The sequence below is a fragment of the Giraffa tippelskirchi genome, chromosome 2 (genome assembly GCF_054371585.1).
Source record: "Giraffa tippelskirchi isolate mGirTip1 chromosome 2, T2T-mGirTip1v1.2.pri, whole genome shotgun sequence".
NCBI lineage: Eukaryota > Metazoa > Chordata > Mammalia > Artiodactyla > Giraffidae > Giraffa > Giraffa tippelskirchi.
The window spans coordinates 128,949,814-128,977,809 of NC_137276.1; the positions used below are offsets into that span (position 1 = coordinate 128,949,814).

Genomic DNA, 27,996 nt, shown 5'->3' on the forward strand with positions numbered 1-27,996 from the left:
AACAGCTCATTTTAATTTTTTTTTCTAGCAATCATTTAGTATGGAATTAGGGGGTATATCTATTTTATATTTAAGGGAGATGAGTTTTCTTGGGCTATGTGGAGAAGATTTCTTTTTTTTTAAGTTATATTAGAGTATAGTTGACTTACAATGTTGTAGTTACACAAAACACTTACAGTGTTGTGTTAATTACAGTAAAGTGAATCAGTTACATATATGCATATATCTACTCTTTTTTAGATTCTGTTCCCATATAGATCATTACAGAGTACTGAGTAGAATTCCCTGTGTTATATATATATATATATATATATATATTAGGTCCTTATTAGTTATCTGTTTTATATATAAGTAGTGTGTATATGTTAGTCCCAAACTCCTCTATCCCTCCACCCTGCCCCATTTCCTTCTTGGTAACCATATGTTTGTTTTCTACATCTGTGACTCTATTTCTGTTGTGTAAACAGGTTCATTTTTACCATTTTTTAAAGATTCCACATGTAAGCAATATCATATGGAATGTCTTTTTCTGTCTGACTTCATGCCATATGACAACTCTAAAGCTCATTTTTTTATTCTAAATTTTAAAACATTTTATACTCAGGTATTTATTTTATACTTGGCATCTGATAATTTCAACTTCAGAAGTTCTTAGAGGTCTTCTTTTTTCAGTCTGTGGACTCATACTCATGAAGGCTTGTTTCCCTGTACACTTGGCAGGTTTGATTAAACTTATCTGGTGGAAATTCTGAGGGCCTAAATGTTAGTTGCTTTCTGCAGAGAAGATTAGAATTTGTACCTGCTGAGAGCCAGGAGGTTTGCCAATCTTGGAATGTTTCAGGCTCTTTTAAGAGTCCTTGCTTGAAGCAGGAGTATTGGGTTCAATTTCTTCACCTGGCCAAGGGCAGCCTTCCAGATATCTTATCAGCTCTGGCTTCAGGAAAATTCTCTGACTTTGCTTCATTTGTGTTTGCTGACTGGCACAATGGAAGATTCAGCTTATTTTTCTTTTTTCCCTCTCTTGGTTCTTGAGGATTTCTCTTAAACTCAAAATGCCTTACAAAATGTTTGTCTAAAATAATCTATGAGTTTGTCTTATTTATCCAAGCATCTAGCTTTGGGTCCATCATTTTGCTGAAAGGGGATGTTACTTTTCTCCAAATAAAATAATTTCTCCTGTATATAGTACTTGAAACATGTAAAACTCAGAGGACAAAGATAAGATCTTTTCCATTAATAAAAATCATAGTGTTAGATATTAAAAAAACTCCACCAAAAATGGAAAATCAATAAAACCTGACAGAAAATGTGGGAAAAACTGTAACTGTGCCTCCTTGACCTTGAACTGAGATACATAGAGCCTAGGTAAAGAAGAGGTACAAGGATTCACCTATTCACAGTTTAGTCTTCTGGGATAAACACATGAGAGAATTCAGGAAGCCTGGCCAAAGAAATATCCAGAAGGAATTAGAGAAAAAAAAATACTTTTTCCTTGACATCCAGAGACTCAGAATGTCTGTTTAAGAATGTCTATTCCCGAACACTGTCCTAGACCCACCAGTCAGGATCTGTAGTTTTGATAAATTCTCTTTGTGATGAGTTGCTCACAATGAAATTTTAAAACCACTGGCCTTAGGAATTTCTTAGGAAAGAAAAGAAACTAGATATTAACATCAGACTTCTGAGCGCTTTTGGTTGTTCTAATTATTTGTGCTCAAGTTAATATGAAGTAGATGTTATATAATTCTTATTCCAGACTATGGGTTCAGTCCTCCTTAAAAACGTTGTTTAATATTGAATACATTTTGTTATAAGTTCCACAGACTCTTCATGTAACTGTCATTTTAAATTATAATATGGGGAATATTCTAATGTGAGGAATAAATAATAATTTTATTAGTCATTTCTTCATTCTGTACATTTAAACCATTTCTAACTTTGGGCTATAATATATGATACTTTGATATAAACCTTGGTGGTGGTGGTGTTCAGTTGCTAAGTTGTGTCCAACACTTTGCTACCCCATGGGCTGCAGCATGCAAGTCTCCTCTGTCTTCCACTATCTTGCAGAGTTTGCTCAAATTCATGTCTATTGAGTCAGTGAGGCTATCTAACCATCTCATTCTCTGCCGCCCTTTCCTCCTTTTACCTTTAATCTTTCCCAGCATCAGGATCTTTTCCAATGAGTTGGCTCTTTGCATCAGGTGGCCAAAGGATTGGAGCTTCAGCATCAGTCCTTCCAATGAATATTTAGGATTGATTTCCTTTAGGATTGACTGATTTGATCTCCTTGTTGTCCAAGGGATTCTCAAGAGTCTGCTCCAGCACCATAATTCGAAAGCATAACTTGTTTGGTGCTCAACCATCTTTGGCTTCGCTCATGGCTTAGATGGTAAAGAACATATGAAGGTGAGGGTGGGACATTCTGAGAGAATAGCAATGTAACATGTATATTACGATATGTGAAACAGAACACCATTCCAGGTTCGATGCATGAGACAAATGCTCAGGGCTGGGGCAATGGGATGGCCCAGGGGGATGGGATGGGGAGGGAGGTGGGAGGGGGGTTCAGGAGGGGGAACACATGTAAACCCATGGCTGATTCATGTCAATGTATGGCAAAAACCACTACAATATTGTAAAGTAATTATCCCCCAACTAAAATAAATAAATTTATTAAAAAAAAAAATAGCTAACAAGAGACCCCAGATTCATTTGACTGCCTAGACCAGCGGTCAGCAATTTCTTCCATGGGCCCTCTGGCCTGGGGCCCACTTTGTAAATAAAATGTTACTGAACCTCAAAAAAAAAAAAAAAAAAAGAACATGTTTACAATGCAGGATACCTGTGTTTGATCTCTGGGTCAGGAAGATACCCTGGAGAAGGGAATAGCTACCCACTCCAGTATTCTTGCCTGGAGAATTCCATGGAGAAAGGAGCCTGGTGGTCTACATTCCATGGTGTTGCAAAGAGTTGGACATGACTGAGTGACTATACACTATACACAACCTTCTTTATGGTCCAACTCTCACAACCGTACATGACTACTTGAAAAACCATAGCTTTGACTATACAGCCCTTTGTTGGCAAAGTGAGGCCTCTGCTTTTAATACTGCTGCCTAGGTTTGTCATAGCTTTCTTTCCAAGGAGCAAGCGTCTTTTAATTTCATGGTTGCACTCACCATCTGTAGTGATTTTGGAGTCTGAGAGAATAAAATTTGTCACTGCTTCCACTTTTCCCCTTTCTATTTGCCATGAAGTGATGAGATCACATGCTGTGATCTTAGTTTTTTGCATGTTGAATGTTAAGCCAGCATTTTCACTCTCCTTTTTCACCCTCACCAAGAAGCTCTTTAGTTCTTCTTCACTTTGTGCTGTTAGAGTGGTATCATCTGCATATCTGAGGTTGTTGATATTTCTCCTGGCAATCTTGATTCCAGCTTTTGATTCATCCAGCCCAGCATTTCACAAGATACGATCTTGCATATAATTTGCAAGATCTGCATATAAATTGAATAAACAGGGTGAAAACATACAGCCTTGTTGTACTCCTTTCCCAATTTTGAACCAGTCATTCCATGTCCAGTTCTAACTGTCACTTCCTGACCCTCATACAGATTTCTCAGTGGACAGGTAAGGTGATCTGGTACTCCCAATCTCTTTAAGAATTTTTCACAGTTTGTTGTGATCCACACAGTCAAAGGCTTTAACATAGTCAATGAAGCAGAAGTAGATGTTTTTCTGGAATTCCCTTGCTTTCTACATGATCTAACAAATGTTGATAACTTGATCTCTTGTTCCTCTTCTGTCTTCGAAATCCAGCTTGTACATCTGGGAGTTCTTAGTTCATATACTGCTGAAGGCTAGCTTGAAGTATTTTGAGCATAACCCTGTGATCATGTGAAATCAGGGCAATTGTATGATAGTTTGAACATTCTTTGGCATGGCCTTCCTTTGAGATTGGAATGAAAACTGACCTTTTCCAGTCCTGCAGTCACAGCTGAGTTTTCCAAATTTACTGACATATTGAGTGCAACACTTTAACTATCATCTTTGAGAATTTGAAATAGCTTAGCTGGAATTCCATTATCTGCACTAGCTTTGTTAGTAGTAATGCTTCCTTGTCAAGTAAGGTCCACTAGACTTCACACTCTAGGATGTCCAGCTCTAGGAGAGTGATCACACCATTGTTATTTGGATCATTAAGACCAAATATAGTTGTATAGTTCTGTGTATTCTTGCCACCTCTTCTTAATGTCTTCTGCTTCTGTTAGGTCCTTATCATTTCTGTCCTTTATCATGCCCATCCTTGCATGAAATGTTCCCTTGATGTCTCCAGTTTTCTTTTTAAATAAATTTATTTATTTTAGTTGGGGGCCAATTACTTTACAATATTGTAGTAGTTTTTGCCATACATTGACACGAATCAGCCATGGGCTCACATGTGTTCCCCCTCCTGGACCCCCCTCCCACCTCCCTCCCCATCCCATGCCTCTGGGTCATCCCATTGCCCCAGTCCCGAGCACCCGTCTCATGCATCGAACATGGAATGGTGTTCTGCCTCACATATGATAATATACATGTTTCAATGCTATTCTCCCAGAACGTCCCACCCTCACCTTCTCCCTCAGAGTCCATAAGACTGTTCTATGCATCTGTGTCTCTTATTCTTGAAGAGATCTCTCGTCTTTCCCGTTCTGTTGTTTTCCTTTATTTTTTTTTTTTTTCGCATTGTTCACTTAAGAAGGCTTTCTTGTCTCGCCTTGCTATTCTCTGGGACATTGCCTTCAGTTGGGTATATCTTTCCCTTTCTCCTTTGCCTTTCATTTCTCTTTGTTCCTCAGCTATTTGTAAAGCCTCCTCAGACAACCACTTTGCCTTCTTGCATTTATTTTTCTTTGGGATAGTTATGGTCACTGCCTCCTGTACAATGTTTTGAACCTCCATCCGTAGTTTTTCAGGCACTTTTCTACCAAATCTAATCCCCTGAATCTGTCTGTCACTTCCATTGTATAATCATAAGGGATTTGATTTAGGTCATACCTGAATGACCTAGTGATTTTTCCTATTTTCTTCTATGTAAGCCTGAATTTTGCAATAAGGAGTCCATGGTATGAACCACAGTCAGCTCCAGGTCTACTTTTTGCTGACTATATAGAGCTTCTCCATATTTGGCTGCAGAGAACATCATCAGTCTGATTTCAGTATTGACCAAAATATTGACATGTGTTGTCCATGTGTAGAGTCCTCTCTTGTGTTATTGGAAAAGGATGTTTGCTGTGACCAGTGTGCTCTCTTGACAAAACTCTGTTAGCCTGTGCCCTGTTTCATTTTGTACTCCAAGGCCAAATTTTCCTGTTACTCCAGGTATCTCTTGACTTCCTACTTTTGGATTCCAGTCCCCTATAATGAAAAGAACATCTTTTTTTTTTTGGTGTTAGTTCTAGACAATGTTGTAAGTCTTCATAGAAGTGGTCAACTTCAGCTTCTTTGGCATCTGTGATTGGGACATAGACTTGGATTACTATGATGTTGAATGGTTTGCCTTGGAAATGAACCAAAATCATTCTGTTATTTTTGAGTTTGCACCCAAGTACTACATTTCAGACTCTTTTGTTGACTATGAGGGCTCTTCCATTTCTTCTAAGGGATTCTTGCCCACAGTAGTGGACATAATGGTCATCTGAATTAACTTTGCTCATTCCAGTCCATTTTAGTTCACTGATTCCTAAGATATCGATGTTCAATCTTGCCGTCTCATACTTGACCATGTCCAATTTACCTTGATTCCTGGACTTAACATTCCAGATTCCTGTGCAATATTGTTCTTTACAGCTTCAGACTCTACTTTTACCACCAGGCACATCCACAACTGAACATTGTTTCTGCTTTGGCCCAGTTGCTTCATTCTTTCTGGAGCTATTAGTAACTGCCCTTCACTCTTCGCCAGTAGCATATTGGACACCTTCCAATGTTGGGGCTCATCTTCTGGTGTCATATCTCTTTGCCTTTCATCCTATTCATGGAGTTCTCCAGGCAAGAATAATGAAGTTGGTTGCTATTTCCTCCTCCAGTGGACCATGTTGTGTCAGAACTCTTCACTAGGGATCACAGCCTTGTTGTGGTGAAGGGCCTTGCATAACCTTTGTGTGCATAGACTTTTTTTCTCAGTTTAAGCATTATTTCTCTGCACTTAGATACTTAAATTTGTAATTACTGGAAAGAAAGCCATGAATGCACTTAAGACTCTTGATGAAGTTTGCCAAATTGCTTTCCAAAACCTTATGCCAATTCAAACAGTTGCCAGCAATGTAAGAATATATTTCACACCATCCCAGCCAGCACTGGGTATTATCATTTATATTAGGCAAGTAGTCATGGATGGATGTGAGAGTTGGATCATAAAGAAGACTGAGCACTGAAGAATTGATGCTTTTGAATATTCATCCTGGAGAAGACTCTTGAGAGTCCCTTGAACAGCAAGGAGATCAAACCAGTCAATCCTAAAGAAAATCAACTCTGAATATTCATTGTAAGGACTGGTGCTGAAACTGAAGCTCCAATACTTCGGCCACCTGATGCAAAAAGCTGACTCATTGAAAATACCCTGATGCTGGGAAAGGTTGAGGGCAGGAGGAGGAGGGAGTGACAGAGGATGAGGTGGTTGGATGGCATCACCATCTCAATGGACATGAGTTTGAGCAAACTCCAGCAGATAGTGGAGGACAGGGAAACCTGGTGTGCTGCATTCCATGGGGTTGCTAAGAGTTGGACATGACTTAGTGACTGAACAATGAACAACAACATTAGGAAAGTACTGTTCTTATTGATTTTTAGTTTTCAGCTGTTGGATTCCACTGAACTTACTTAATGAGCCTTCTGAAAGAGCTGGGGTAGGTGAAGAGGGAAGAGATGTAGGGCAGAGTGGATCCCCATTGTTTGGATATTCATCATAGAATCTAACTGATACCTGTTTCCTCTTGGTCTACCAAACTGCCGGTCACTTTCTTCTTTCAACCTCTGTTTCCTCATTTATGAAAACAAATGGCAGGGTCAACTGCCTTTAAGATTCTACCTGGCTTCTAAGTTCTGATAAATCTCTTGTTGCAAACTTCACATTTCAAATCTGTGCAGATTTCTCTGGTTGTCTTGTCAATAGCTGCAGGGATTTGTCTGTCTAACATGCATATTATATTCTTTTCTTTGGTGTCTTGAGTAGGATGTGTTTTGACTTTTGTTCCAGCTTTGCTTTCCCTCCTCTTTCTGAAAATCTGATTAAAAAAAAATAATGCAAATATGGTATATGAATATTTAAAATGTGATTTGCATTTAACAAATTACACACGATCACATAATTCCCAGTGTGATTTTGCATCAGGGTAGATGTGAGAATATGTATTTTATATTAAATGCATAGCATTTAAATACTTTAATACAAACAAACTGCATTTGAATATTAATCTCTCCCAAAAAGACCTTGCCAGGCATATTAAATATTTAAAACTTTTCCTCATGCAAAGTTCTTGAACCCATTGAACATTTCTACTTTTCTCTGTTATTTTGAAGTCTGGAGAATCTAGATATTTTCTATATACCTATTGTGAATTTTGTATCTGTACTGATGAAGTTTTTCTTCTATAAGGACAAGGGTGAATTAACAGGCCACACTCTAATCCTCAGCATTGAGAGTGTTAACTCCATCATGCTAAATGCGGCAGTGAGGAGAGCTTGAGTATGTGGTAAGGAGAAAGAAATTATTCAATATTAAGACATGATATAAATATAGACTCTAATTGTGGGACTTGACCTTGAAAGTCGTCAAGTTTAATGATCTACCTAAAGCAGAATCCAGGTAACACATCTATAGGTGACTGGTTAATCAATTCTTACATCCCTTTGATATTAAGGAGCTCACTACCTCACTACCTGCTTATACTGTAACTAGACAGCATTCATTTTGAGAACATTATCTTGAGATCAGTTCTACCTCTAAATGAGCCACTAATTTTAGTTTATTCTCCTGGAGCCATTACATGAAATTAGGTAATTCCCAACATGATTTTGTATAAAATAATTTTCTACAGGCATGTTTGCTGTGCTTAATAAGTTCCACAAAAAGGAATGATTTTCCCAGTATGCATTGAGGGAATTGAACTCAAGAAAAGTTAGAGACAATGAGGGAGATGGCTGAGTAGGAGAATGTGGAGTTGCTGTCCCCTCACAACCAGGGTACCTACAAGACACTGGCAGGGGACCTTGGACACCTAGGGGGGCATGACTGGGTAGGACATGGGAAAGGGAGAGGTGGAGACGTGGAAGCGGGATGGGATCAGTGCCCCTGAGGGGTGGCTGGGGAAGGGAAGGGACTCCTGTGCTTGGAGTGGCCCACCCATAGTGAAGGGATCGATGGGCACAGGGAGAGACCATGGAAAGATTGGGAGTTGGAGGGGAGTGACTAGTGTTTCCACCATCCACTGGAGCCCCAGATCGTCTGCTGAGGCTGTGGGTCCTAAATCTCCTCCCTCAGAGGGCCCTGCAGGCAGAGATGAGTCTAAGCCCCACCCCTTAGGCCTTTTCTGGTCACACACATCCTAAGCCCAGGTCCAAGCCTAGCCCCACCCCTGCTGAGCCCCACCTCTCCCAAGGTCATTTCTGGCTCTTTTAAAATTTTTAAAAATTTTTTGTTTTGTTGTTTCATTTATATTTTTATTTTGTAACATGCATTTTTAATTTTTCTAATTTTATTTTTAATTTTTGTTCACCTCCCACATTTTTATTTCTCTCTTTTTTTTTTTGCTGTACACTTGTGGTATCTTGGTTCCCAGGCCAGGGGTCAGGCCTGAACTCCTGTGGCGGGATCTCTGAGTTCAAATTGCTAGACTAACAGAGAACCTCAGACCCCAGGGAGTGTTATTTGGAATGAGATCTCCTGGAGGTTCTCATCTAGGCACAAAGACCTGGCTCTTCCCTACTGCCTTCAAACCCCAGAGCTGGACACCTAGGGCCAAAACAACCTGTAAGACAGTAATACCCACCCATCCAAAAAAAAATGAGATGAAAAGAAAATATGTTACAGATGAAGGATCAAGGTAAAAACCTAAAAGACCAAATAAATGAAGAGGAAATAGGCAACATACGTGAAAAATAATTCAGAGTAATGGTTGTAAAGGTGATCCCAAATCTCAGAAACAGGATGGAGGCATGGATCAAGAAAATACAAGAAATGTTTAACAAGGACCTATAAGAAATAAGGGACAAGCAAACAGTGGTGAATAATAGAATAATTGAAATGAAAAATACACTAGAAGGAATCAATAACAGAAGAACAAATAAGTGAGATGGAAGATAGAATGGTGAAAATAACTGCTGAGGAGCAGAATAAAGAAAAAAGAATGAAAAGAATTGAGGACAGTCTTAGAGACATCTGAGACAACATTAAACGCACCAACATTCAAATTATAGGGATCCCAGAAGAAGAGGAGAAAGAGAAAGGATCTGAGGAAATATTTGAAGAGATTATAGTCAAAAATTTCCCTAATATGGGAAAGAAAATAGCCATGCAAGTCTAGGAAATGCAGAGAGTCCCACACTGGATAAATGCAGGGAGAAACATACCAAGACACTTATTAATCAAACTAACAAAAATTAAATTCAAAGAAAAAAATATTAAAACATCAAAGGAGAAGCAACAAATAACACACAAGGGAATCCCCATAAGATTATCAGTTGATTTTTCCACAGAAACTCTGCAGGCCAGAAGGGAGTAGCAGGATATATTTAAAGTGATGAAAGGGAATGTGAGAGTATGTGAGTGTATGGATGTGAGAGTTGGACTGTGAAGAAAGCTGAGCGCTAAAGAATTGATGCTTTTGAACTGTGGTGTTGGAGAAGACTCTTGAGAGTCCCTTGGACTGTAAGGAGATCCAACCAGTCCATCCTAAAGAAGATCAGTCCTGGGTGTTCATTGGAAGGACTGATGTTGAAGCTGAAACTCCCAATACTTTGGCCACCTCATGTGAAGAGTTGACTCATTGGAAAAGACCCTGATGCTGGGAAGGATTGGGGGCAGGAGGAGAAGGAGATGACAGAGGATGAGATGGTTGGATGGCATCACCGACTCGATGGACATAAGTTTGGGTAAACTCTAGGAGTTGGTGATGGACAAGGAGGCCTGGCGTGCTGCAATTCATGGGGTCACAAAGAGTCAGACACGACTGAGTGACTGAACTGAACTGAATTGATGAAAGGGAAAAACTTACAACCAAGATTACTCTACCCAAAAAAGATCTCATTCGGATTCCACAGAGAAATCAACAGTGGTATAGACAAGCGAAAGCTAAGAGAATTCAGCACCATCAAACCAACTTTACAACAAATGCTAAAGGAACTTTTCTAGGTGGGAAACACAAGAGGAGAAAAGGACTCACAAAAACCCAAAACAATTAAGACAATGGTAATAGGAATATACATGTTGATAATTACCTTGAAAATTATCTATGTAAACAGATTAAATGCTCCAACCAAAAGATGCTGACTGGCCGAATGGATACAAAAACATGACATATATATGCTGTCATGAAGAGAACCACTTCAGACCTAGGGACATAAGAGACTAAAAGCAAGGGGATGGAAAAAGATACTCCATGTAAATGGAAATCAAAAGAAACCTGGAGTAGCAATATTAATGTCAGATAAAATAGACTTTAAAATAAAGACTGTTACAAAAGATAAAGAAGGACATTACATAATGTTCAAAGGATCAATCCAAGAAGATATAACAATTATAAATATTTATGCACAGTGGTGCTAGTGGTCAAGAACCCACCTGCCAATCAGGAGACATAAGAGATGCAGGTTCAATCTCTGGGTCAGGAAGATCTCCTGAAGAAGGCATTGCAGCGCACTCAAGTATTCTTGCCTGGAGAATCCCATGGACAGAAGAACCTAGGAAGCTACATAGGGTTGCAAATAGTTGGACACAACTAAAGTGACTTAGCACACATGCACATGTACCCAACACAGGAGCACTTCAATACAAGAGGCAAATGCTGACAGCCATAAGAGGGAAAACGGACAGAAGCACAATAATAGTGGGGAACTTTAACACCCCAGCTATTCCAATGGACAAAGCATCCAGACAGAAAATACATAAGGAAACACAAGCTTTAAAAAGTGACACAACAGACCAGATAGACTTAATTGTTATTTATAGGACATTCCACTCAAAAGTGGCAAAATACATTTTGTTCTCAAGTGCACATGCAGCATTCTCCAGGATAGATCACATCTTGGGTCACAAATCAAGCCTCAGAAAATTTAAGAAGATTGAAATCATATCAACTATCTTTTCTGACCACAACACTATGAGATTCAAAATTAAGTACAGGAAAAAAAAAAAAAAAACTGTTACACAAACACACGGAGGCTAAACAGTGCACTGCTAAATAACCAAGAAATCACCAGAGAAATCAGAGGAGAAATTTAGAAACTACCTAGAAACAAATGACAACAAAACATGCTGACCTAAAACATACAGGATGCAGCAAAAGCAGTTCTAAGAGGGGCGTTTATATCAATTCAGTCTCACCTCAAGAAGCAAGAAAAATCAATCTAGCCTTATACCTTATGACACTAGAAAAAAAAAAAAAAAACAAAGCCCAGAGTTAGTAGAAGGAAAGCATAAAGATCAAAGTAGAAATAAATGAAATATAAATGAAGAAAACAATAGCAAAGATCAATAAAAACAAAAGTTGGTTCTTTGAGAAGGTAAATAAAATTGATAAACTTTTTGCCAAAGTCATAAGAAAAAAAGAGAGAGGACTCAAATCAATAATATTAGAAATGAAAAAGGAGAAATGACAATTGACACCACAGAAATATGATACAAAGGACTAATAAGAGACTGCTACAAACAACTATATAACAGTAAAATAGACAACCTGGAAGAAACAGACAAATTCTTGGGAAGGTACAACTTTCCAAGACTGAATCAGGAAGAATTAGAAAATAAACAGACCAATCACAAGTAATGAAATTGAAACTGTAATTAAAAATCTTCCAAAAGAAAAGCCCAGGACCAGATGGCTTCACAGGCAAATTCTATCCAATATTCAGAGAAGAGCTAATACCTGTCCTTCTCAAACTCTTGCAAAAATTGCAGAGGGAGGAACACTCCCAAATTCATCCTATGAGGCTACCATAACCCTAATATGAAAACCAGACAAAGATACCACAAAAAAGAAAATTACCAGCCAATATCACTGATGAACATAAATGCAAAAATCCCCAACAAAATACTAGCAAACAGAATCCAACAGCATTAAATGGATCATACATTGTCATCAAGTAGAATTTATCGCAGAGATACAAGAATCCTTCAGTATATACAAATCAATCAGTGTGATACACCACATTAACCAATTAAAGAGTAAAAACCATATGGCTATCTCAATAGATGCAGAAAAAGCTTTTGGGAAAATTCAACACTCATGATTTAAAAAAACCCTCCCCCTATGCCCAGAAAGAGGGCATAGAGGGAATCTACCTCAACATAATAAAGGCAACATAAGACAAACCTACAGCAGACATCATTCTCAATGATGAAAAACTGAAAGCATTTCCTCTGAGATCAGGAAGAAGACAAGGAGGCCCACACTTACCATTCTTATTTAACACAGTTTGGAAAGTCCTAGTCATGGCAATCAAAGAAGAAAAAGGATACAAATTGGGAAAGAAGAAGTAAAATTGTCACTGTTTACAGATGACATTATACTATACATAGAAAATCTTAAAGATGCCACCAGAAAACTACTAGAGCTAATCATTTTAGTAAAGTAGGAGAATATAAAATTAATGCACAGAAATCTCTTGCATTACTATACACTAACAATGGAAGATTAGAAACAAAAATTAAGGAAACAATCCCATTTACCACTGCAACAAAAGAAATAAAATATCTAGGAATAAACCTCCCTAAGGAGGCAAAAGACCTGTACTCAAAAAACTATAAAATACTGATGAAAGAAACCAAAGATGACACAACTGAAGAGATACACATGTTCTTGGATGTGAAGAATAAATATTGTGAAAATGACTACCTGACCCAAAGCAATCTACAGATTGAGTGCAATCCCCATCAAATTACCCATGGCATTTTTCACAGAATTAGAACCAAAAAATTGACAATTTGTATGGAAACACAAAAGTCCTCTAATAGCAAAGCAATCTTGAGAAAGAAAAACAGAGCTGGAGGAATCAGGCTCTTTGACTTCAGACTATACTACAAATCTACAGTAATCAAGATGGTATGGTATTGGCATGAAAATGGAAATATAGATCAATGGTAGAGGATAGAAGGCCAGAGATAAACCCACACACCTATTATCACCTAATCTATGACAAAGGAGGCAAGAATATATAATGGAGAAAAGGCAGGTCTCTTCAATAAAGGGTGCTGGACAGCTCCATGTAAAAGAATGAAATCAGAATACTTCCTAACACCATACACAAAAGTAAATTTGAAATGGATTAAAACCTAAATGTAAGACTGGACACTATAAAACCCTTACAGGAAAACAGGAAAAATGCTCGTTGACATAAAGTACAGCAAGATCTTTTTTGACTCACCTTCTGGAGTAGTGAAAACAAATGGGACCTAATTAAACTTAAAAGATTTTTCACAGTGAGCTATAAACAAGATGAAAAAACATCCTACAGAGTGGAAGAAAGTATTTGCAAATGAAGCAATGGACAAAAGTTTAATCTCCAAAATATACAAATAGTTCTTGAAGCTCAGTATCAAAAAATGAACAACCCAGTCAAAAAATGGGTGAAAGGCTTACATAGGCATTTCTCCAAAGAAGACATACAGATGGCCAAGAGGCACATGAAAAGATGCTCCCCATCACTAATCACTAATTATTGGAGAAATGCAGACCAAAACTACAATGAGGTACTACATCACACCAGTCAGAATAGCCAACATCAAAAACTCTATAAACAGTAAATGGTGGACAGGGTGTGGAGAAAGTTGACATTGCCACTATGGAGAATGGTATAGAGGCTCTTTCAGCTAAAAGTAGAACTACCATATGACCCAACAATTCCACTATTGGGCATATACCCTGAGAAAACCATAATTCAAAAAGACACATGTACCCCAGTGTTCACTGCAGCACTGTTTACAATAGCCAGGACATGGAAACAATCCAAGTGTCCATTGACAGATGAATGGATAAAGAAGATGTGGTACATATATGCAACAGAATATTAGCCACAAAAAGGAATGAAACTTGGTCATTTGTAGAGATGTGAATGGACCTAGAGTCTGTCATACAGAGTGAAGTTAAGTCATAAAGAAAAAAAAACAGTTGTATATTAACACAAGTATGTGGAGTCTAAAAAAATGGTACAGATGATCCTAGTTTCAGGACAGGAATAGAGACACAGACATAGAGAAGGGACTTATGGACACAGCAGGAAAAAGGGAGGGTGGGATGAGTTTGGAGATTAAGTTTGACATAAATACACTACCATGTGTAAAACAGATAGCTAGTGGGAACCTATAGTGTAGCATTCAGTGGTCTGTGATGACCCAGATGGTTGGGATGCGGGTAGGGTGGGAGGGAGGTCTATGATGGTATATGTGTACATATAACTGATTCACTTTTTTGTATACCAGAAACAAATGCCACATTGTAAAGGAATTATACTCCAATAATAAAAATAAAAGAACAAGTTAGACTGTTTTTTGAATTTGCCACCTACAGCCTTTACAACAAAAGAAAAATAAACAAGTGGGACTACATCAAACTAAAAAGCTTTTGCACAGCAAAGAAAACTATCAACAACATGCAAAAGCAACCTACAGAATGGGAGAAAATATTTGCAGATCATATATTTGATAGTTTGATAAGGGGTTAATACCCAAAGTATCTAATGAACTCATGCAACTTAAAAGCAACAACAACAAAAAAATCTGATTTAAAAATGAGCAGAAGAACAGAACGACATTTAAAAAAAAGACATCCTTATGGTCAACACAGAAAGATGCTCAACATCACTAATCATTAGGGAAATGCAAATCAAAACTATAATAAGATATTACCTCATACCTGTTGGGTGACTATCATCAGAAAGACAAGGGGTAAGTGTTGGTGAGGATTTGGAGAACAAAGAACCCTTGTGCACTGTTGGTGGGAATGTAAACTGTAACCACTATGGAAAACTGTATGGATGTTTCTCAAAAAATTAAAACTAGAACTACAATCTGACCTAGCTATCCCACCTCTGGATATATATCCAAAGGATGAAATCACTCCCTCAAAGAGATATCTGTACTCCCATGTTCTTTGCAATATTACTTACAATAGCCCACATATGGGACACATCTGTGTCCATCAGCAGATGAATGAATAAAGAAAGTATGATCTAAATCTAAATCTAATCCAAATTAGATATCTGCATCTAAAATGTAATATTATTCAGCCATAAGAAGGAAAGAAATCTTGCCATCTGAAACAACATGGAGAGGCATTGAGGGTCTTATGCTGAGTGAGTAAGACAAAGAAAGATGCATACTTTATGATCTCACCTATATGTGGAATCTAAGAAAAATGAACTCATATGAGCTGAAGATATTGGTGGTTTCCAGAGGAAGGGGGTGGGGTGGGGGAAGTTAGTGAGTGTGATCAAAAGGTACAAATTTCCAGTTATAATAAGATAAAAAAGTTATGGGTATGTAATCTACAGTATGGTGACTATAGTTAACAATAATGTATATTTGAAAGTTGCTTAGAGTAGATATTAAAAGTTCTCATAACTAGAAAAATTATAACTTTAAGGCGATATATGTTCACTAAACTTATTGTGGAAATCATTTTGTGGTATCAACATATATTAAATCATTATGTTGTATACCTTAAACTAAAATAATGTTATGTGTCAATTCTATCTCAATAAGGCTGTATATTGTCACCCTGCTTATTTAACTTATATGCACAGTACATCATGAGAAACGCTGGGCTGGAGGAAGCACAAGCTGGAAACAAGATTGCCGGGAGAAATATCAATAACGTCAGATGTGCAGATGATACCACCCTTATGGTAGAAAGTGAAGAAGAACTAAAGAGCCTCTTGATGAAAGTGAAAGAGGATAATGAAAAAGTTGGCTTAAAGCTCAACATTCAGAAAACTAAGATCATTGCATCTGGTCTCATCACTTCATGGAAAATAAATGGGGAAACAGTGGAAACTGTGAGAGACTTTATTTTGGGGGGCTCCAAAATCACTGCAGATGGTGATTGCAGCCATCAAATTAAAAGATACTTGCTCCTTGGAAGGAAAGTTATGACCAACCTAGATAGCATATTAAAAAGCAGAGACATTACTTTGCCAACAAAGGTCCGTCTAGTCAAGGTTATGGTTTTTCCAGTAGTCATGTATGGATGTGAGAGTTGTACTATAAAGAAAGCTGAGCACCAAAGAATTAATGCTTTTGAACTGAGGTATTGAAGAAGACTCTTGAGAGTCCCTTGGACTGCAAGGAGATCCAACCAGTCCATCCTAAAGGAGATCAGTCTTGGGTGTTCATTGGAAGGACTGATGTTGAAGCTGAAACTCCAATACTTTGGCCACCTGATGTAAAGAATTGAGTCATTAGAAAAGACCCTGATGCTGGGAAAGATTGAGGGCAGGAGAAGAAAGGGACGAGAGAGGATGAGATGGTTGGATGGCATCACCGACTCAATGGACATGGGTTTGGGTAGGCTCCGGGAGTTGGTGATGGATAGGGAGGACTGGCGTGCTGCGGTTCATGGGGTCGGAAAGAGTCGAACATGACTGAGCGACTGAACTGAACTGAAGACTGGAAAAAAGTGATCAAAAGTCAATGAAAATACCTTTTAATCAGTGATTATACATACTAATATTCACCAGTAGATTATTAGCTATTTATGGGCACAGTGCTTTCTCATAAATAAATATTGATACTTAATTGATTTGTTAAGAGTTAGGAGTTTATAATTTAACAACAATAACAATAGGACATAGTGTTTCCTCTGTGCCAGGCACTGCTCTAAGTGCTTTACATATATGGGCTCCTTCAATCTTATAACCGTCTATGAGGTGTATGTACTTTTATCCTCATTTTACATATGAAGCACAGAGAAGTTAAATAACTTTTTCAAAGTTTAAATAACAGTGATTGGTTTTCAGCTCAACACTTTCATCCAATTTGTATTCTTATCTATTATTCTATGTTTAGAGTGACCACACCATCTATTATTCAGACTGGGACACTTTTGAAAGTAATAATAACTACTTCTTGACAACACACATACCTCTCAAATCACAGGCTGACAAGAATATATTGAAAGTCTAAATATCACCATGAAGGGCAAATCCAAGTTTTCTGGGGCCTTAATGTGATTTTGAGGGCTTTCAGAAAAAGGACAGGAAGCTTTGAATACTGTGTACATCAAAGTGAATTTTTAAAATTAAATTTATTTAGTTTTAATTGAAGGATAATTGCTTTATTGTGTTGGTTTCTTCCAAACGTCAATATGAATCAGCTATAGGTATACCTGTGTTCCCTCCCTTTTGAACATCCCTCCCTCTTCTCTCCCCATCCCACCCCTCTAGGTTGTTACAGAGCTCAGGTTTGAGGTGAATTTTTTTTTTTTTGAATGAAAAGAAATCACAACAAATTAGTGGAAACTTGAGGATCAAAGTTCCTTTCTTCTGACATCTATTTGGGAAATATAGATTTCGAAAGCACACCAGAAACCTGTGCTTGCAGCTTGCCTTCCCTCTCCACTTGGAACATTCTGTAACTTGACAGGAGCGATGCAAATCAGGGGCCTTGAAATCAATGCTTCATTACGTTTAGATCTACCTCTGCTCATCATTTTCAGGTCACTTGGTAAATAAATTGAGCACCTAGAATGTTTGTGATGCTCACTGCTTGATAAGATAAATAGCATTTTACAGTAACATGTCCAGAGATCCCCATAGACACATAAGAATGGCCACTATACAATTCTCTGATCCCAGCCAGTTACCATTTAGATCTCCTGAAATCTATAAGAACAGTTCCTACCCAGGAAGGTGGTTGGGGGACTTGCTGTGAATGGGTTGAGCTCCTGGTTCTAAGTTTTTGGTATCAGCTCACCACTGGTCAGTGTGTTATTTTGACATGACCCTCTCTCTTCCTATTAATCTCTTTGACTCTCTCTTCTAGGTCAGAGATGACTTCATAAACTTTGGTTCCTAGCCTTAGAATGGCTGTTTCTGTGAAAATGTGATTCTGCAAAGTCTGGTCCCCTTATATCTAGGAATCTCATGGTGCCATATACATTAGCAACATTAGATTCACTAATAAAGGACACAGAAGGCAAATGCTCACCACAAAATGATCATTTATTTGTGGTTATGTATGGATTTGAATGCTCTCAGAAGCATAAATTAGATTCTTGTTAATGTTCACCTATTGTGCAATACCAACTCCATTCGCTTCCTCTTCTTGCTTCAGTCCTCCACATCTTTCCTCACCCCCATCCCCTTAATCTTCTAGGACAGCCAGCAGCCAGTGCAGTAGTTTGGGGTAGGAAATCATTTCAGGCTTCTTTTTTATTTTTTTTGACGTGGTGAGTGGAGGGATAGTGCCTCCCCTGTCTCACAGGAATTTTTTTTTTCTGTGATAACCCCCACTATTTCCCTACAAAAACAAGTATGAGAAATGGGAATCAAAAAATTTCCTCCTAAATGTTCTAGTAAAGGACAGGAATGCTGAAATCCGAAGCTAGCTACTGCCTGTCAGCCCAAGTTGTTCATTATATTCCTGTTTGTCTTGTTTAGCTTATACATCCCCTGGGCAAGAGGCCAGGTGGTTTTATTACAATACCCATCGGTCTGTCAACACCATCTAAATTAAAGCAAACGCTCTTCTCAGATGGCACTTTTTGATCACATCTCCCTACACCCAGACTGCTTAGGACTGAAAGGTTTCAGTTGGCTATGACATCATTGAAATGGACTGAACCCAAAATGACTGGGATGTTCTTGAGAAAATTCATTTTCTCATCCTGACATGGGCTGCAGAAGACACATTGAAGCTGTAAAACACAGCTTGGAAATGACTAGGCTAATTTTAGAACCCGTTTACACAGCTGCTCCACTGAAAAGCTGACTTTCATTGTAATTCTGTCTCTGGGAGGACCTGCCTTTTATTTAATTAAAAATGATCGGCAAGGCAGGCTTTTGATATAGCAAGATCCACAGTAAGACTGCAAGACGAGTGGAGTTGCAGTAGCTCTGTGACATTCTGCTTTATTAGATGTCAGTTTATAATTAAAAGTTTGAGTGGCAGAACTCTGAGTACCCAGAAAAATGGTTTTGAGGATCTTAATTATTTCCAGCCATCTTTTCAGCGAATATATGAGATTGTGAGATTTGACGTGGGGGGAGACATTTGGCATTGCCCAAACATTCCCTTTGAAAACTGCAGAAATGGGAAATGCTCTAGGGTTTAGAATCCAGGAGAAAGAAATTCATATTTTGAAATGCAATTGAGATCATCCCCTACTAGGTAAAGGAGTTTACATGTTTGAAGCAGTAGATACTAGAAGCAAAACAAAAGGAGTCAAATATCCTAGGGAAAGATATCAGTCTTGGCTATGAAGTTAATTAGAAAAATAAAAGTGCTTTTCCCTTCCAGTTATGCTTGTTATTACTAATGCCATGGTATTCATCTTATGGAAATGCTTCATAGAAAAATCTAAATTTTATTTAAAAATGTTATGAGATTTTTTCCCTGCTTTGTGCAAACTAATACAACAATTTATTGAACATAGGGAGTCATCAAATGCTATTTTTTTTTGTTACCTATGTACCCAGAACAGAATTAATCACAATCATCAAATGTCTTTCTCAAAAGGGCTATTTATATGTCTGAAACTTGGCATTTCACAAGTTAGTAACAGAAATAAGAGGAATTTCTGGGGAATCAACTAACTCAGTTGTTAATCTTGTTAGCAAATTACATAGTATAATGTTCAAGTGTACTTCATATTAATGGAATCAAAGCTTTTTGCAATTAAGATTGCTACCTTCAATATTACCACATTTTAAAGATTTAGTCAAGTTTAAATAACAAAACTATCAACAAGATTGCAGTTGAATCTACATCAAGGCTATTTTAGTGGATTAAAGTTAGTTTCATTACTTCCTGTTACCTAATATTGTTTAATATAGAGACTGATTAACTGATAAGACAGAAACAATGTAAAGAGAGATTACATATTCCAAAAGGCAGTAGATCTATTTGATGATTTGGAGTCTTTGCATCCTTGTTTTCTCGAAGGAAATAGTAGTAAGCAGAGAGAAAATATCCTCTTTTTTTTGCCATCATATTAATAGCTGGCTGAAATTTCTGAAAACTCAGTTTGAAAGTCAAGTTCAGAAATTATTAAGCCATATTAGTTTCCAGCAAACTCAGATTGGCACATTTTTAGAACTGTCTGGTAATTCAAATGTGGGAGGTAAATTACAGATTTAAATGAAGTACATGTGGTGTGTGGAGATGACTTTTTTAGCTTGCAAGTTCTCCATTAATTAGATCCCAGGAGCTGAATGAGAGTTATTGTTGTTCTTCTAGGTTCAGCTTTAAACAAAGTGAACCAGCAGAGTTAGTCACCTATGGGCATTCAAACAAGGTATTGTTTAGAATACCCTCCCTAATCAAAGAAAGAAAAGGAGAGAGAATACATCATATAGGAGATAAACTAACTTTCGTTTACAAAATGTACTTTGAAAATGTTTTGTTTATTACATCATCTCCTTAGAATCATCATCACCATTTTAGAATCATAACGTTAAATAATATATTTTCTTTCAAAAAGTCTGGCACAGCCTTTCAAAATACTTTAACTTGAGAGTAAGTCCAAGTTATGCCATGTTTTGGGAAACAAGCTCTGAGAGTCTGAGGCGGCAGAATTATGAAAGCTGAAGAGACTGTTAAGCATGTTGACAGCGAGCCTCTCAGCTGCCTGTTGGAGAACAATGTCCCTCATCAAGTCCTTATCCAGATTCTGCACTCTGCTAGCCAGTTTGGCTAAGTCCCTCTCATCAGGTTAATTAGTAATGTTGGGAAAAATAAAGGGCTATTGAAGAAATTATTTATCTCTGCAGTGTGTGTTTGAAAGACCAGATTGTGCTTTAAAATTCTTGGCGCAAAGCAGTACTGCTCTGTGCAATCCCCCACTCTTTTTTCTTTATCATTTTTTTCACTGTAATGCACAACATGTGTTTTTAATTTGTTTCCTTCAATTCCATAAAACAGCACTCAAGCCCTGTTGGGATGAGTTAAGCCTTTCCCTTCTTCCAGTTTTAATGATTACATGTCTTAGTGCATCCTCTAAAAGTAGTCAGCCTGTATATTGATAAGAATCATTGTAATAGCATTGATGCTATGCTTAGCCCCTCAGTCATGTCCAACTCTTTGCGACCCCGTGGACTGTAGTCTGCCAGGCTCCTCTGTCCATGGGGATTCTCCAGGCAAGAATACTGAAGTGGGTTGCCATGCCCTCCTCCAGGGAATCTTCCCAACCTGGGGATCGAACCCAGGTCTCCCACATTGAAGGCAGATGCTTTACCGTCTGAGCCACCAGGAAAGCCCAATAGCATTGTTATGTTAATGAATTCATTCAAGAACGTCAGATCATGTACTATGAATCACTCATGGTTCTGGAAGTAAGACTGAATGAAACACAGTTCTCTTCTCTTGAGGGATAATAGAGGACAGTTCAGTTCAGTTCAGTGGCTCAGTCCTGTCTGACTCTTTGTAACCTGATGAACTGCAGCATGCCAGGCCTCCCTGAACATCACCAGCTGCCAGAGTCTGCCCAAACCCATGTCCATTGAGTTGGTGATGCCATCCAACCATCTCATCCTCTATCATCCCCTTCTCCTCCTGCCCTTAATCTTTCCCAGCATCAGGGTGTTTTCCATTGAGTCAACTCTTCACATGAGGTGGCCAAAGTATTGGAATTTCAGCTTCAACATCAGTCCTTCCAATGAACACCCAGGACTAATCTCCTTTAGGATGGACTGGTTGGATCTCCTTGCAGTCCAAGGGATTCTCAAGAGTCTTCTCCAACACCACAGTTCAAAAGCATCAATTCTTTGGCATTCAGCTTTCTTCACCATCCAACTCTCACATCCATACATGACTACTGGAAAAACCATAACCTTGACTAGACGGACCTTTGTTGGCAAAGTAATGTCTCTGCTTTTTAATATGCTGTCTAGATTGGGCATAACTTTCCTTCCAAGGAGTAAGCATCTTTTAATTTGATGGCTGCAGTCACCATCTGCAGTGATTTTGGAGCCCCCTAAAATAAAGTCAGCCACTGTTTCCACTGTTTCCCCATCTATTTGCCATGAAGTGATGGGCCAGATGCCATGATCTTTTCTGAATGTTGAGCTTGAGCTTTAAGCCAACTTTTTCACTCTCCTCTTTCACTTTCATCAAGAGGCTCTTTAGTTCTTCTTTGCTTTCTACCATTAAGGGTGGTGTCATCTGCATATCTGAGGTTATTGATATTTCTCCCAGCAATCTTGATTCCAGCATGTGCTTCATCCAACCCAGCAAAGCGTCTGCCTACAATGCGGGAGACCCGGGTTCGATCCCTTGGTTGGGAAGATCCTTTGGAGAAGGAAATGGCAACCCACTCCAGTATTCTTGCCTGGAAAATCCCATGGATGGAGGACCATGATAGGCTACAGTCCATGGGGTCACAGAGAGTCAGACATGACTGAGCGACTTCACTGATATACTCTGCATATAAGTTAAATAAGCAGGGTGACAATATACAGCCTGGATGTACTCCTTTTTCTATTTGGAACCAGTCTGTTGTTCCATGTCCAGTTCTACCTGCTGCTTCCTGACCTGCATACAGGTTTCTCAAGAGGCAGGTCAGGTGGTCTGGTATTCCCATCTCCTTCAGAAGTTTCCACCGTTTATTGTGATCCACACAGTCAAAGGCTTTGGCATAGTCAATAAAGCAGAAATAGATGTTTCTCTGAAACTCTCTTGCTTTTTCGATGATCCAGCAGATGTTGGCAATTTGATCTCTGGCTCCTCTGCCTTTTCTAAAACCAGCTTGAACATCTGGAAGTTCACGGTTCACGTATTGCTGAAGCCTGGCTTGGAGAATTTTGAGCATTACTTTACTAGCGTGTGAGATGAGTGCAATTGTGCAGTAGTTTGAGCATTCTTTGATATTGTTTTTCCTTGGGATTGGAATGAAAACTGACCTTTTCCAGTCCTGTGGCCACTGCTGAGTTTTCCAAATGTGCTGACATATTGAGTGCTGCAATTTCACAGCATCACCTTTGAGGATTTGAAATAGCTCAGCTGGAATTCCATCACCTCCACTAGCTTTGTTCATAGTGATGCTTTCTAAGGCCCACTTGACTTCACATTCCAGGATGTCTGGCTCTAGGTGAGTGATCACACCATCGTGATTATCTGGGTCGTGAAGATCTTTTTGTACAGTTCTTCCGTATATTCTTGCCACCTCTTCTTAATATCTTCTGCTATGCTAATGCAATGATGGTAGACACTTACTTGTATTCATGTTACTATAATCCCCAGAGAAACCCAGAGAGACAGCTATTATTAGCCCCATTTTACAGCTGAGGAAACTGAAACAAAAGAGGTTAAGTAACTTGTCCAATGTCACATATCAGCAAGTAGTTGACCCAGTCAGCCTAGCACATGGGCTCCTTAATTTCTGCTCAGGAAGACATTGGTTCCACTTTGAACCCGATTGTTTACTGTCTCCACTCTCCCTGCTCCCCACTCAGTGTTAGCAACAAGCCATCCCCTGCAAGGCCCACAGTGGTACTTGTACTTTCACGGCTTTTCTTGTCTGGCCTGGCTTTTGCCCCCCAACCCCCTGCCTTTTTCCTTTCTCTGGATTTACTGCAAGAACTGGGTTTGCAGATTATAGGTATGGACATCCACCTTATGATACCTTCCTGGTTGGCCTAAGATATGTAGATAATGCATGCCAGTAATAAAATATTCCTTTGACTTCCAGGTTTGAGCTTTCAAATAGTATTGAGTGCATTGTTTTGAAGGATCTTGAGTTCTGGGACAGTGACTGAAGAGGTTTATCTTTGTAACATTCCCAAGGGTGTATAAACTGTAAACAGGGAAACAATATATTTACACTGACTTAGTTGTGGCTTTAAGACTAGAATTCTTTTTAGGTCCACAGACACCCTTATGTAAGAGAAGCAGGAACCAGTTATTCTTTAAATATACAATAATGAGATACACATTGCTTTTCCTAGCTTTGGGCAGTTATTATTTGTTTTCTGGAAATGAGATGTGTGTATATTAATTCAGTAATAGAACAATTCCAAGAGTTATCTTAGAAACTAAATGGAATAGTGTTTCAGTAGGTTGCCTTAATAGTGGAGGCAAGGTTTCTGATCATTGACTCAGAGAGTGAGTAATAGAATGAGAAAGGAGCCTAGAAATTATTTAATTCCCCATTTTTCAAACTTCAAATCAGTTGGATACCTCTTTTTCAAGATTTAAAAAACATACCCATGTAACTAGCACTTATATATTATTTAGCTAATGTTTTTCTTTAAATCAGCTTCTTGTTTTTATTTAAATTGCATCATACAATAAAGAAAATCAGCTTTGCATGCCAATAATAGAAATATAGATATAACTAAATCAATAAAGATAAAGCAGTATGTTAATTCTAGATAGCAACTTTGTCTTTGGAGAGCTCTGAACTTAAGGCCTGCCCTCTCTTTCTTAAAAAAGGAGATTTGCTTTTATTATGGAGGTGTCAAGTCTATACTAGCAACAAGCTGAGACTTTCTCCTTGACCTTAGAAAAGTTAAAAAGGGCATTGAAAAGGAAATAACTTTCTTACTAAGAGATTCAATATTATTTAGTGCTTTTTATAGCTCAGATGGTAAAGAATCTGTCTGCAATGCAGGAGATCTGAGTTCGCTCTTAGGTCAGAAAGATCCCTTGGAGAAGGAAATGGCAGTCCACTCCAGTATTCTTGCCTGGAGAATCCCATGGACAGAGGACCCTGGTGGGGGCTACAGTCCTTGGGGTCACAAAGAGTCAGACACAACTAAGTGACTAACACACACACCAACTCATTTACTACTTCCATCATTATAGATCCCAAAGTTTGGAAGACATTGACTTAGTTTAATCTCCTTAGTTTTCAAAGTATAAAATCTAGATTTCACAAAGATGAATTATTGGGCAGGTCAGCCCTGGAACCTATCTCTTGATCCCCATTTTCCCCAAACACCTTCTCCCTGCAATTAAAACAACACAAAAGAGGGATGCTTTTTAGTGGCAACCTGTCAACTTAGAGCATGGTCCATCTGAACTCTCCTATAATTAGGTACTGATCATACTTTTGGTAATGGAGCACTATTACTTTCCTGCCTTCTTTGGGTAGATTTAGTATTCCCTTTACATATCTGCTTGCTTATTTGTATATACTTATTTGTATTTGAACACAACACAGTGTATGAATTTTGGAAGTTCTCAAAATTAAAAGACTGAATTCAACTCAACATCAGCAAATCAGCAATAACAGTAAGTGCAATTTCTGCTCCACTCTCACCCCTGCTACACTGCCTGTGATGAAGTGATGGACAGCTGGAGTTTTACTATTACCCAGGGAATGGTTCATTTTCACCTTGTCAGAGTCTACCTGCTTGCTGTTCCTAGTATGGTACCTCTTCTCATCAGAGAACTTGAAGCAATTATTATATTATGCACTTTAAAACCCTGCTACTTCCCAGGTGGCTCAAATGGTAAAGTGTCTGCCTGCAATGTGGGAAAACTGGGTTCGATCCCTGGGTCAGGAAGATCCCCTGGAGAAGGAAATTTGGGCAGCCCACTCCAGTACTCTTACCTGGAAAATTCCATGGATGGAGGAGCCTGGCAGGCTACAGTCCATGGGGTCACAAAGAGTTGGACACGACTGAGCGACTTCACTTTCACTTTTCTTTCTTTCTTTAAAATTAAAACTAAAGTATGGCTTAGGGCCACACCAAAGCAATACACTGGGAGTTGGGGGAGAGGGCTAATACACGTTATCATTTTTTCTGAGACACATTTCATCACATTTTTCTTAAGGAATTTTACACTTTATACCTCACTATGAAAGAAAAGAGCAGCTGCCCAAAGAAGGCAGGTTTACAATCACAAAAAGCTTCTTAGTTTTAAGGGTCTGTTTTCTGAAAATTAGTATTATTCTTTTTGGGTCTTCCTGTTATCATTACCCTATTCTTGTTTGTCTGTTTTTTTTAACACCAACACCTCTCTTTTATTTAGTGATATCTCTTGAAGTCCCTTCAATATCACTTTGTATAGAAATACCTTTTTCTTTTCTTGCCTAGTATTCTATAGTATGGATATGCCATAATTTATTTATAGTCCTCTATGTATAGCTGTCTTGTATTTTTACAGACTTGTACAGACATGCACTATTAAACCATTGATTCTGTAAATATCTTTGCACCTATATAAATTCCTTTGTGCTTTCGTCATTAGTGTAAATTCCTAGAAGTCAAGTTCCCGGATCAAGGAGTACATCCAAATATAGAATTGAACAGATTTTGCTCAGTTTCCCTCCTAGAGGTGTATTAATTTTTATTTCCATCACAAGAGTATGTATTTTCCTTGATCTTCAACCTCATACTTTTTGATCTTTGCAAATCTTATACATAATAAAAATTTTCCCATAGTTTTAATTTGCATTTCTCTTACTGTAAGAGTTGTTTGAGCAACTCTCCACAGGTCTAATAGTTGTGGGCATTTCAGTTTCTGTTAGTTATCTAAGTCTTGCCCTTTTATCCTTAGGTTCTTGGTCTTTCTCTGTTAACTACCCAGAGAATATATGTTAAGGAAAACAGCTTTGGGCCTGTTACATGGATTGCAAAGATTTATTTTCCACTTTTGTGATTGGTATTTTCTTTTACTGGTCTTTTATTATTTTTGTTCAATGTAGCAACTTTTGACTTTTATCTGTTTGTATTTATTGTCTTTTTCTAAAATCTGGGATTTCATCATTCTTAGAAAAACCTTCCCTGTATCATAAAAATAAATTCTCCCTGTATCATAAAATAAACATTTTATGGTTTCAATATTTACTATTAAAATTCTTGTGTATCTAGAATCTATTTTGATATAAAGTGTGAGATATGGATCCAACTTTTTCCTTTGATCCAGATTAGCATTCACTCTTTATTCAGTCATTTGTATTTTATTCACTAATATAGACTTCATTACATAAAATTACTATATGCATTCTAGGTATTGTGAAACTTCCTCTTCTTCACACTTTGTATTATATTCTACTACAAAAAGTTAACACAAACTTAGTGTTAAAACAATATAAATTTATAACAATCTTACCTTTCTGGAGGTCAATAGCCTGATATGGGTGTCACTGACTAAAATCAAGATGTCCACTGACCTGCATTTTTTTTAAAGCTGTAGGGGAGAATCTATTTCCTTGCTTTTTTACAGTTTTCAAGAGATTGCCTGAATTCCTTGGCTCATAGCCCTCCCCCTCAATCTTTAGAGCCAGCAATGGCTGGTGGTGTCTTTCTCATATTGCATCACCCAGACATAGCTCTTCTTCCTACTCCTTCCACTTTCAAGGCACCTTGTGATTACATTGGGCTTCCCTGGTAGCTCATCTGGTGAAGAATCTGCCTGCAATGCAGGAGACCCTGGTTTAATTCCTGGGTTGAGACGATCTCCTGCAAAGGGATAGGCTACTCACTCCAGTATTCTTGGGCTTCCCTGGTGGCTCAGTTGGTAAAGAATCTGCCTGCAATGTGGGAGACCTGGGTTTGATCCCTGGGTTGGGAAGATCTCCTGGAGAAGGGAACGGCTACCCACTCCAGTATTCTGGAATTCTGGAGAATTCCATG

At 38.3% G+C, this 27,996-nt stretch overlaps 1 protein-coding gene and 1 long non-coding RNA gene across 3 annotated transcripts in view; one reads left to right on the forward strand and one right to left on the reverse strand.

The window, feature by feature from the left end:
• The window catches only part of SCHIP1 (schwannomin interacting protein 1), a 992,315-nt gene that overhangs the window by 100,725 nt on the left and 863,594 nt on the right, over nucleotides 1-27,996 (forward strand). The window lies entirely within an intron of this gene.
• Nucleotides 4,827-27,975, reverse strand: LOC145538520 (uncharacterized). The gene is made up of 2 exons (XR_014076972.1): nucleotides 27,473-27,975; nucleotides 4,827-7,271 (listed from the first exon to the last, which is right to left on the reverse strand). It is a non-coding gene; the product is annotated as an uncharacterized LOC145538520 (long non-coding RNA).